Source organism: Lycorma delicatula, chromosome 1 (genome assembly GCF_047948215.1).
Source record: "Lycorma delicatula isolate Av1 chromosome 1, ASM4794821v1, whole genome shotgun sequence".
Lineage (NCBI taxonomy): Eukaryota > Metazoa > Arthropoda > Insecta > Hemiptera > Fulgoridae > Lycorma > Lycorma delicatula.
Genome location: NC_134455.1, coordinates 375,295,380 through 375,306,845, shown reverse-complemented (window position 1 = coordinate 375,306,845; position 11,466 = coordinate 375,295,380).

Genomic DNA, 11,466 nt, shown 5'->3' with positions numbered 1-11,466 from the left:
AGGGATTTCATTTTTAAGTGAATTAAATATTTTTTTATATTTCTTATTGTTTTTAAGTATTTTTAATCTCTTTAAGCTAATAAATTAAGTGATATAGGAATGATTTTTACTAATCGAATATAAGGTAAAATAATTTTTACTTCGCGAAAAATTTCGGTTTTCATATTTTAAAGGAAATATTAATTTTGACCATTATTCCTGAATCCATTTTCACTAGTTTCGGCGTGAGGTCTGTACGTATGTATGTATCTGGCATAAGTCAAAATCGATTAGCCGTAGGATGTTGAAATTTTCGGATTTAGGACTGTTGTAATATCTAGATGTACATCTCCTTTTGATGGCAATCGACTTGACCAAAAAAGCCCAAAATATAAAACATTTGGACTTTGGGCTTTTTCTTAATTGCAGCAATAAGCCCTCACTGAGAGCTTTTCAACGATATAAGTGGTAATTATTTTCATTGGTTCCAAAGTTATAGTCAAATGAAGTTTTAATTAATGAAACATTTGAAGCTTATAAGGGGGAGGCACATCGGTTTGAATTCGACTTCATTTCATTTTTTTAACTTTTTTTTAAAATTTAATTATATTGATTTACTAATAATTATTAACCTCTGATTGTAAAAAAAGTTTTACAATAAGTAATAATTCAATAATAACAATAAAAAAAAGTCAGAAGTTATTAGTGAAATAGAATTTTATGTTTTTTAAAGAAGTGTGTATGTAATTTAATAGGTGCACAAGAATGTCATGTGTGTCCACATCTGATTTTTTAAAGAAAAGACGATCTTTTTAAAATGTTATCATTAAGATTCTCTTTCAAGTTAAAATTTAGTTAATTTAATTTTGGTACCAAGTTTCAGTATTAGAATTAGGTCATTCGACTTACGTCGTTATTTAGAATGTTTTATTAATGCTTCGATTTACAAAAGTAATTTCTTTAGAATCACATGTCATGTGATTTCATGAGTTTGTGATAATAATCTTTCTGAACAGTAATTTGTAGTTTAATTTTTTTTTATATCTGACTGGAATGAAAGCCGTGCTATCATATTGAAGTTTTCTAATAAGGACAATAAGAATTCTTATAAATAATATTTGATTTGATGTTACAAATGATTAGATAGCCTAAGGAGTTTAAAGTTGAAATAGTATCATATAAATACAAAAAATTATTTTTTAAAAAAGCTTTTAATTAACTAATATTAATATTAACATTAATAAAAAAAATAAATTAGAAAAACACTGTAAAAAGTAAAAAATAAGAATTAAATCAAATTGAGAATTTTAAACAAAAAAAAGTATAATATATTAACAAAAAGGAACCAAACGACAAGCCCAAAAAAACTTGATTCAGCAAATAGAAGAAAGTTCCAAGAAAACTAATTTCCGAGACTATTATAAAATTTTTGGTCAGGCTCTTCAAAGATATGAACCACCCACCCTTATGCTGAGAGGAAAAAAAGGAAATATAATAACACCAAAAAAGAAAATGCTGAAATTTTGGCAGAAACCTTCAATAGACTCCTCAACTGTGACGACCCCCCAGAGATTTTTGAGATTGATACTGAAACTCCAGTTAAAACTTCACCAGTAAATATCAACCCGCCAACAATTCAAGAAGTTCTCGCAGCCTTAAATGAAATAAAAAACTACAAAGCAAGCGGAGAAGACCAGCTTTTCGCAGAACTCTGGAAACACTCATCAGTTTATTCAGTCAAAACTTCCCTACATCTATGCCTCGTGAAAATATGGAACGAAGAAAAACTTCCAGAACACTGGACCACAGCCCTCATCCATCCATTATATAAAAAAGGGGATAAAACTAATCCTGAAAACTACAGAGGCATATCTCTCCTGGATTGCACATACAAAATCCTGTCGAGAATCATATACAACCGATACAATTAAAATAATTATGAATTTTTCTGATTAACGTCAAACTGTAATAACTATGTGCAAGATTTTTAAATTTAATTTTTATTTTTAATCTTATTAACCCTTAAACATCATCTCGGTGCAAATTTGAACCATTAAAGAATTAAAATTTGAGTTATTTTATTACAGATAAATAAAGTATATACATATACAAAACAACCTCATTAAACAAAAAATATATTTTAAAATACAGCAAATGTTTATAAATACTTATTCGAAAACATTGTTATAAAACTGCGCCACGCTTTTATTTAACTAAATATTTTCATTATTTTTAATTTTAAAATTTAATAATTATTACATTTATTTATTTTTTATTTATTAGATATTTATATAATTTATTTTTTACTTTTCATTGCATTTTTATATTTGTTAATATATTTTATTTTTTTGTTTAAAATTCTCAATTTAATTTAATTCTTATTTTTTACTTTTTAGAGGGTTTTTCTAATTTGTTTCCTTTTTTTATTAATGTTAATAATATTAATATTAGTTAAATAAAAGCTTTTTTAAAAAATAATTTGTTATATGTAATCAAATATATTTTTGTAATTTTTTTGTGTTTTTGTATTTTTTAAGACTAAAAAAAAGTAAAAATATTTATTTTTACTCATCGAAGTTACATATGTGTACCAAATTTCAATAATTTTCATGCGATAGTTCATGAGAAATGACAATTTTCAACTAATCAACTGGATGAATTTAGCGTAGGGATTTGTGTGGGGGGCGTGGGGGTGGGTCATATCAAATCCCGACACCGTAGTGCTGTATTGTCATCAAAGTTACATACGTGTACCAAATTTAATTGATTTTTATACGATAGATCAAAAGATGTAGCAGTTGCAAGATTTGATTATTCCTAATGCGAGTTAAATAAAAGCTTTTAAAAAATAAAAGTCTAATTTTCTACGACAATGAAAAAAATCAGCCATGTATTAAGTAAGATTACTTTTAGAACAGAAATTTAGGCTGTCTTCAGAAACAAAATTCATAACCCTGTTTCTAAAATATATAAACTGATAAACCATTTTTAATGGTTTACTAACCATTAATTTAGATCAAAATTTTCAACAATGTCCACTATGCCCTTTAAGAGAGAGAGCGAAATTGTGCATTGTAGAGCACCCAAATCACATCATGTGACGAGTGAAAGTGCCCCAAAAGAGTAACCGCATCATATGATGTGTTTAGTATCTTGGTTGTGAAGCTCCAAACGTTTCCTATTGTTGAAAAATCTAACGCAAAGATGGAGAAAGGTAAATCGTACGATTTCGCAGAATGCAAAGGCAGTATATTTATCCCTGTTTCAAAAAATTCCATCTCTCCTAACGATCTGGTTAGGTTTTCAAATATTTAGAATTTTGTTTTTCTGTATTGTACAAAAATTTAATTCGTTTTTTAATATAATAAATATAACTTTCTCTTGAATATTCTATAATTTGTTTTTTGTACTATGCTTGGGAATTTTTCACTAGTTTTAATTTTAAATTTAAAAAAAATTAACTTCAAAAGTTTTTCAAACATTTAAAAAATATTTCTTTTAGGATTTTATACTTCGTAATTATTATTCTTTTTTTTAGGTTTGCGATGCAATGAATGTGTTGCCTTGAATGTACAATACCTTGCTTGTAATTGCATTTCAAAAGACTTTTTTTATAGTTTCATAAATTCTGTGAAATTTTTCAAGATGATTTATTTTTTTAATTTTTTTTTTGTCTTCAGTCATTTGACTGGTTTGATGCAGCTCTCCAAGATTCCCTATCTAGTGCTAGTCGTTTCATTTCGGTATCCCTCTACATCCTACATCCCTAACAATTTGTTTATTCCAAACGTGGCCTGCCTACACAATTTTTTCCTTCTACCTGTCCTTCCAATATTAAAGCGACTATTCCAGGATGCCTTAGTATGTGGCCTATAAGTCTGTCTCTTCTTTTAGCTATATTTTTCCAAATGCTTCTTTCTTCATCTATTTGTCGCAATACCTCTTCATTTGGCACTTTATCCACCCATTTGATTTTTAACATTCTCCTACAGCACCGCATTTCAAAAGCTTCTAATCTTTTCTTCTCAGATACTCCGATCGTCCAAGTTTCACTTCCATATAATGCGACACTCCAAACATACACTTTCAAAAATCTTTTCCTGACATTTAAATTAATTTTTGATGTAAACAAATTATATTTCTTACTGAAGGCTCGTTTAGCTTGTGCTATTCGGCATTTTATATCGCTCCTGCTTCGTCCATTTACAGTGACGACTCAAAAGATGTCGCTTCACCCAATTTTTTATTCTCATTTTTAAATGAGAAAAATCACCATGTTAGTTGGCAACAAGGAAGTTGGTCGGGATTTTTCATGTAAATTGATATTGGTTATAATTATTACAATTCTCTAACATCATTGGAGAATTCAAAGATATCTCTTTTTTTCAACTAGATGCAAACAAATGACGACGAAAAACGTCAGCAATTTTTATAAGAGACCACCCTAATAATGATGTTCGGATTTCGGTAAGCTCTACCTTGTGATCCCGTAACTTCCAGTAATTGTAATTCAATTACAATTTTTAATTTTTTTTACAATTTTTAATTGTAAAAAAATTGTAATTCACTTCCGGATAAAGCTACGCTCCAAAGGTGATTTATGTCTTCCAGTATTTTATATTCTAATTATAGTTTTCTTAACGTATTAAAATCGCTTTCATTGATTTCAAAATGTATTGTTTTTATTTTACTTTACAATATATTTTTAATCGGTAAATCTGATTTCTTAATACCCAAGCCAATTTTATAGGCGAAAATTATTACAATTTCAGGTTCGTTATATGTTTACGTCACGTGACTGGGGTTCTCTTTAAAGGCTAGTAAATTAGAGGTACCAACAGAGAAATTTTAAGATATATAAAGCGAAAATAACCTTGTGGACAAATTTGACAAGAAAATGGATTCTGTTGGAGAGAAATTTATAAGTTAAAGTTAATTTGATAGTGGAAGGAAAAATAGATGCTTAAACTTTCTGGTAAATTAAGAACAAAATTGTAAAGCAACAGTTGAAGAAGTAAGTAGAGGGAAATGTGCTGTGATTGAAAAATATAAATAATGAAACAATATTAAAATGTTTTTAAAACGCACATTTTCTTAAGAAATTTATGGTTATATTTAAGTTTTGAAAAACTGTCTGATAATGTTTACGTGTTGTATGATGACACTGCTTTACTTTCAGAATCATCTAATTTATGATATTAATTGAAAAAACTAGAAAACGTTGCTGAGCTTCACCTACATTTGCGAAGAGCTTAATTTAACTCTCCTTCTCCGATAAATTTCAGAACATTACTTTAGAAAAAAGATTCTTCTATAATGAAAGTTGATAGGCGTTTTTCGGACGTTACATTAAAAAAAAGAATTGAACGAATTTCTAGATGTCAGTTTGAAACAATACAAAGAAAAGATATATAGAACTTATATTTTTAGGCTTGGCTATTTAATGTGATACCCAATCGTAATCTTAATTCAAAATAAAAATTTTACACAAATTAAAAAAAAAAAAATGCAATAATATTTTGTAAATGTATAATATAATAATAATATTATAATGATAACATATTATAATTTTTTTTTTGTCTTCAGTCATTTGACTGGTTTGATGCTGCTCTCCAAGATTCCCTATCTAGTGCTAGTCGTTTCATTTCAGTATACCCTCTACATCCTACATCCCTTACAATTTGTTTATTCCAAACGTGGCCTGCCTACACAATTTTTTCCTTCTACCTGTCCTTCCAATATTAAAGCGACTATTCCAGGATGCCTTAGTATGTGGCCTATAAGTCTGTCTCTTCTTTTAACTATATTTTTCCAAATGCTTCTTTCTTCATATATTTGTCGCAATACCTCTTCATTTGTCACTTTATCCACCCGTCTGATTTTTAACATTCTCCTATAGCACCGCATTTCAAAAGCTTCTAATCTTTTCTTCTCAGATACTCCGATCGTCCAAGTTTCACTTCCATATAAAGCGACACTCCAAACATACACTTTCAAAAATCTTTTCCTGACATTTAAATTAATTTTTGATGTAAACAAATTATATTTCTTACTGAAGGCTCGTTTACCTTGTGCTATTCGGCATTTTATATCGCTCCTGCTTCGTCCATCTTTAGTAATTCTACTTCCCAAATAACAAAATCTTCTACCTCCATAATCTTTTCTCCTCCTATTTTCACATTCAGTGGTCCAAATAATATACAATATTTTACATTATATTTTATAATGTATATTATATACATTAATATCATATACAAATAATATACAATATTTTAAATTATAAAATATAATGTAAAATATTGTATATTATTTGGACCCACATGGCGGAGTCGTTTTTCTCTACCTTTTATGTGGTAGGTCCTGGGTTTCAATCCCAGTCAGGTTTGACATTTTTCAGACTCTTGAATAAATCCTTTCTCAACTGTAGATTAAGCTAGTAATTATTTAAAAAGGAAATAAATAGAAATAAGATATTTACTTAAATATTTTGTAAAAAAAATAATAAAGTATATATAATATTTTGATTATTATAAAATAAAAAAATAAAAAAATAACTTTGTTTATGGTTACTTTTTAAAGTATTCTCTTCTCAGTTTACGACATTGCATTATATATATATTGCATTATCATATAATTTAAGTATATATGTACACTTCAGCGATAACTCGTGAAAACTCTTTCTTCCCTGATAACACATCATTTAACAAAATATAAAATTTGTAAATTAAATCACTTATAAAAACATCTTTGGAACTCCAATTTTTACAATCTTTTTTTAATCTGAAAAATTTTTATAAGTTAAGTAATTTTTGAGGTATAAAGCTCAATTAAAGTATTCAACGTATTTAAATAAGAAATTAGCTATACAATTAATTAAACAAGCAATGATTATGTAAATATGCAGTTATTTGACATCGCTACTTTTCTTTTACCATCTTGCGAAGAAACATCTTTTTTTATTATCAGTCTTATTTGGTGTTTAGGTTTAACTTCATAAGAAATTTATTAATTTACACTTCATTTGATTCTTCCGCAAAAAATAAACAGAGTTCTTGAAAATAATTGATCTTCACACCGCGTAAAAATTCTTTTCAAAAGGTCGAAGAAAGTACGTTCAATAGGTCTTCAGCCATAAAAAACACACTGTTTATTTTTAATAATTTAAATTAGATGGAGAGGCATACCACCCCCCCCCCCAGGTCCTGTATAACTCTATACAAGGACCTTCCCTTAGTCGTGGCAGCCATTCTTGCTGCCATGCTTCCATCATGAGGCTGTAAAGCCTTCTCCACAGGCGGGCGAAGGGAAACTATTAGAAATTTAGAACCGGTACATTGAGATCACCGTTCCGCTCCGGTACAGACCCGGCTCGAAACCGCATCCCAAATACTTCGACCTCCCTGCCTCTTCGCAATCTCCATATGGCCGCCCGAAATTTCACCACTAAATCGATTGGGAGAGCCTTTCGCAATAAAGTGGAAGACTCGTAGGTGGTTATTTTACAAACACCAGTGAATACAATTAAGGCTCTGCGCTGGGAACTTCTTAAATTTTGAATAAATGCTCGATTTCTTTCCAATCTATGCGCTCAAACGGACGCCGCGTAAGAGGCCATACTTTCGAAGACACCTCGGTACACCATATACAATTGACGGTCCGACAGCCCGCAATCCTTTCGAGTAATCCTCCTAATCTTGTGCATCACAGAGACGGCGTTCGCCGCTACTTGCCTGATGTAGTTGCTAAACAACAACATCTCATCAAACAAATCACCTAGGTACTTATGAACTCGAACTCGGCTGATTACACAGCCTTTATACTTAATATGGGGGTTACGACTATATGATAATTTTTCTGCACCCTTGAGAAGCATAAACTTCGTCTTGGGCAAAGAAATCTTGAAATTCATCCATCCTTTGAATGTCCATCCACTCCTCTGCGGTTGACAAAGCCGTCTGCACTCGGTCTTCTAGCTGCGGTCGTGAGTTACCACGAACTTATGTTAGAGAATATCAAATTACGTTGTAGGTGACATCCCGCGACATTAAGTAACTAGAAAATAACGATGCTGCTCTCATGAGTAACAAACATTCCGCGCAATAACCGTGCAATAATAATAGAGAAAATTAGATAGTCTTTTCTTTGCCTTCATTATTTAGATAAATATACTGTTGCACATCAGCAATCTCGTATACTCGAAATCTGATAGTATTAAGTTCTACCCTCTTTCCTACGCTTAGTTCTACCCTTAGGAACAGGCGCTGTAAAAAAAATAATAGTTAAGAGAAATGAAATTTGATTAGTGTTTTTTGCATCTCATTCGATTTTCATGAATCACTGTCATAAGAAATACTGAAAAAATAATGCAAAGCAACAAATCAATATCCTTGATCCTGTCGAGGAAGAGAAAGGAGACATTCATTGTTATATGTACTTTTACTCGTTATGAAAAGTATTGAAAATATAAAAATCAAATATTTAACAATTTTTGGGGCGGTTGATTTTCCGACTCTTACGACCGTCGACTTTATCGACCGATCGTTAGGATCGATTTCCAGAACCTAATGATAGTTTACTGCCGTTAAACTAACCATGAAGCTAGTTTTCCTTATTCGTATAATCTTCATCGAATTTGAAAGCTATTTACTATTTTTACTATTTTTTGATATAAAAGCCACGTACCTCAGTTTCTGACAGTTTAATATCTGAATAACGTTCACCTTTCATTGGATGAGCTCGATAATTAATTATACTAATACTAGCGGGCCCGACAGACGCGCCATTGTTCTGTAATAAATGCACAACACACAAATATAAGTAACTTATTTAAGTTAAAATTAGCAGGAATGTGGCCAAATTTCATTAATATGGCTATTAGTATGACTATTATCAGTTTCTGATTGCTGTATTATTGTAATGGGTTTGTTGATTAATTATGTGTAGTATAGTTAATATTTATTTGCACTAAATATTGAGATGTCTGATGAAAATTGAATTAAAAAATCGAAACGTCGTAAAATGAATAATTAGTGTAATTAATCAATTTTCATCCACTTTACTGCTAATTTTCACTTAAGATCATTCTAAAAATGTACCTCCTACATTTTTTTTATTATTTATTAATTTTGAAGTTTCATAACCATGTGATAGCTTAATTAATCAATTAATAAAAAAATTAAAGCACTGTAAAAAAAGCAACGTAGTTAAAATTTTAGTAGAAATTTTTATCATTTTTCTCATTCTTTATTTTAACATCTTTTACCAAATTTTAGATAATTGTAAATTAAAAGCAATTTTAGAAAAGTTTATATAAAATTAATCAGCTACAAAAATGATAACTTCAATTTTTTAAATATACTTTAAACTATAATTATTATAAGTAACTTATATTTTAATTTTATAAATGTTATAATTTATTTCACAAACTTACATTTTTATTTTCAAAGTGCCATTCATACTTCATAAGTTGCATAGAATCAAATGAGAACTGACAATTTAAATTTTTTAGGTTAAGTTGATTGTTATTGAATGCACGTGTATACATCGTTAAAATTCATGAAAAAATCGTGTAAAATACTCACTTCAATACTGCATCTTACAAATTTGGACAATGTATGTTTTTTAATTACACTTTAAAGTGTTATTTCAATAAATTATATATAATATAATACAATATTCTCAATAAGTGCTCAATTCTAGCAGACTTGGCAATGCTTTGGTATTGCTAGATTTGAGTATACGCACAGGTTAAATGAACACAATTGAAAGTTTCATAAAACCTTAAAAAATTGAACATTAGGAAGTTCACAAAATTTAACCTTTCACTTTGTAAAAATCAGAATGTAAATAAATCCAAATGTCAAAACAACAGCACTACCAATCGGATTTAATTCACACCACTCTCTAATCACAGTATTCAGTGGAAAGTAATTTTTTAACGAAAAGGGTTGTGGCTGCAAAATCATTACAATTAATACTGAACATTAAGAAACTTATAAAACGTTACGGAACTTAATAAAATTTAACCTTTCATTTTATAAAAGTCAGAATGTAAATAAATTCAATTGTCAGAACAGCACTACCTATCGGATTTAATTAAGACTACTCTCTAATCACAGTAGTCTGTTAAAAATTCAAATTTTAATGTAATAACAACAATAAGCTACGATGCAAGTAACTGGAATGCGAAAAAGCAACAAAATAAAAAAAATCTTAGAATCTGATCGCAGTACCAACTACCGGTACTGATATGCCAAAAATTAAAAAAAATTTTAACACGATCTCAGCGCTGCCTACTGGATCTAGTTGTGAACCTTAACCATCCCAAGATCAAGAACAACACATAAATTAATTAATTAATTAAAAAACATTTTGAACAAATTGTGAATTTAAACCATTCTCGAATCCCCTTGAACACACAAAAAATTTCATCAAAATCGGTCCAGCCGTTTAGGAGTTCAGTGACACACACACACTAGAAATATATATATAAAGATATATTTAAAAGCATATTAACTTTCTCGGGAACAAACAAAAGACTTTGTAGTGACCATTGAATGAAATGTTGTTTACTATATAACAATAAGTTCATACAAAAAATTAACAGTTATTTGTGCATTCATAAAAAAATGCTGAGAGTTAAATAATAACCATAAAAAAATATATATATAAATTTTTTCAAAGGATAAATCTCAAAATATTTGTTGAAACTAATTTCACTGTTGTAAAAATGCAGTATAATTCAATAATCTTGTACTTTTTAATTAATAATAAAAATATAAAAACATCATAAAACTTATAAAATAACTCGTAATACGAATTTACATATACTTTTACATCTATAGATTTGTAACATCGTTTTGGATTATTTTTTTTTGCACAGTTAATTACTGAGCTCTATCTTAGTTATAAAAGAAATCTTTAGAGGGCATTTAATTAAATCATAATTAATAGTATTCTTTTTTCTGGGTACTGTATAACTGAACTTTGTTGTGTGATGCCTAACAGTTTAATTCAACTGCTAGTAGGTAACGGTTGGTTGGTGATAAATGTTCATATCGAATGAGGTTGAAAATCGAACTCGTATCTTTGGTGTATCAATCAGTTTTCCTAGCATCTGAGCAATCGAGATGACAGTACTGTATGCACTGTACCTATGTACTGATTATGTATTATAATTTTTTTTTTTTGTCTTCAGTCATTTGACTGGTTTGATGCAGCTCTCCAAGATTCCCTATCTAGTGCTAGTCGTTTCATTTCAGTATACCCTCTAAATCCTACATCCCTAACAATTTGTTTTACATATTCCAAACGTGGCCTGCCTACACAATTTTTCCCTTCTACCTGTCCTTCCAATATTAAAGCGACTATTCCAGGATGCCTTAGTATGTGGCCTATAAGTCTGTCTCTTCTTTTAACTATATTTTTCCAAATGCTTCTTTCTTCATCTATTTGCCGCAATACCTCTTCATTTGTCACTTTATCCAC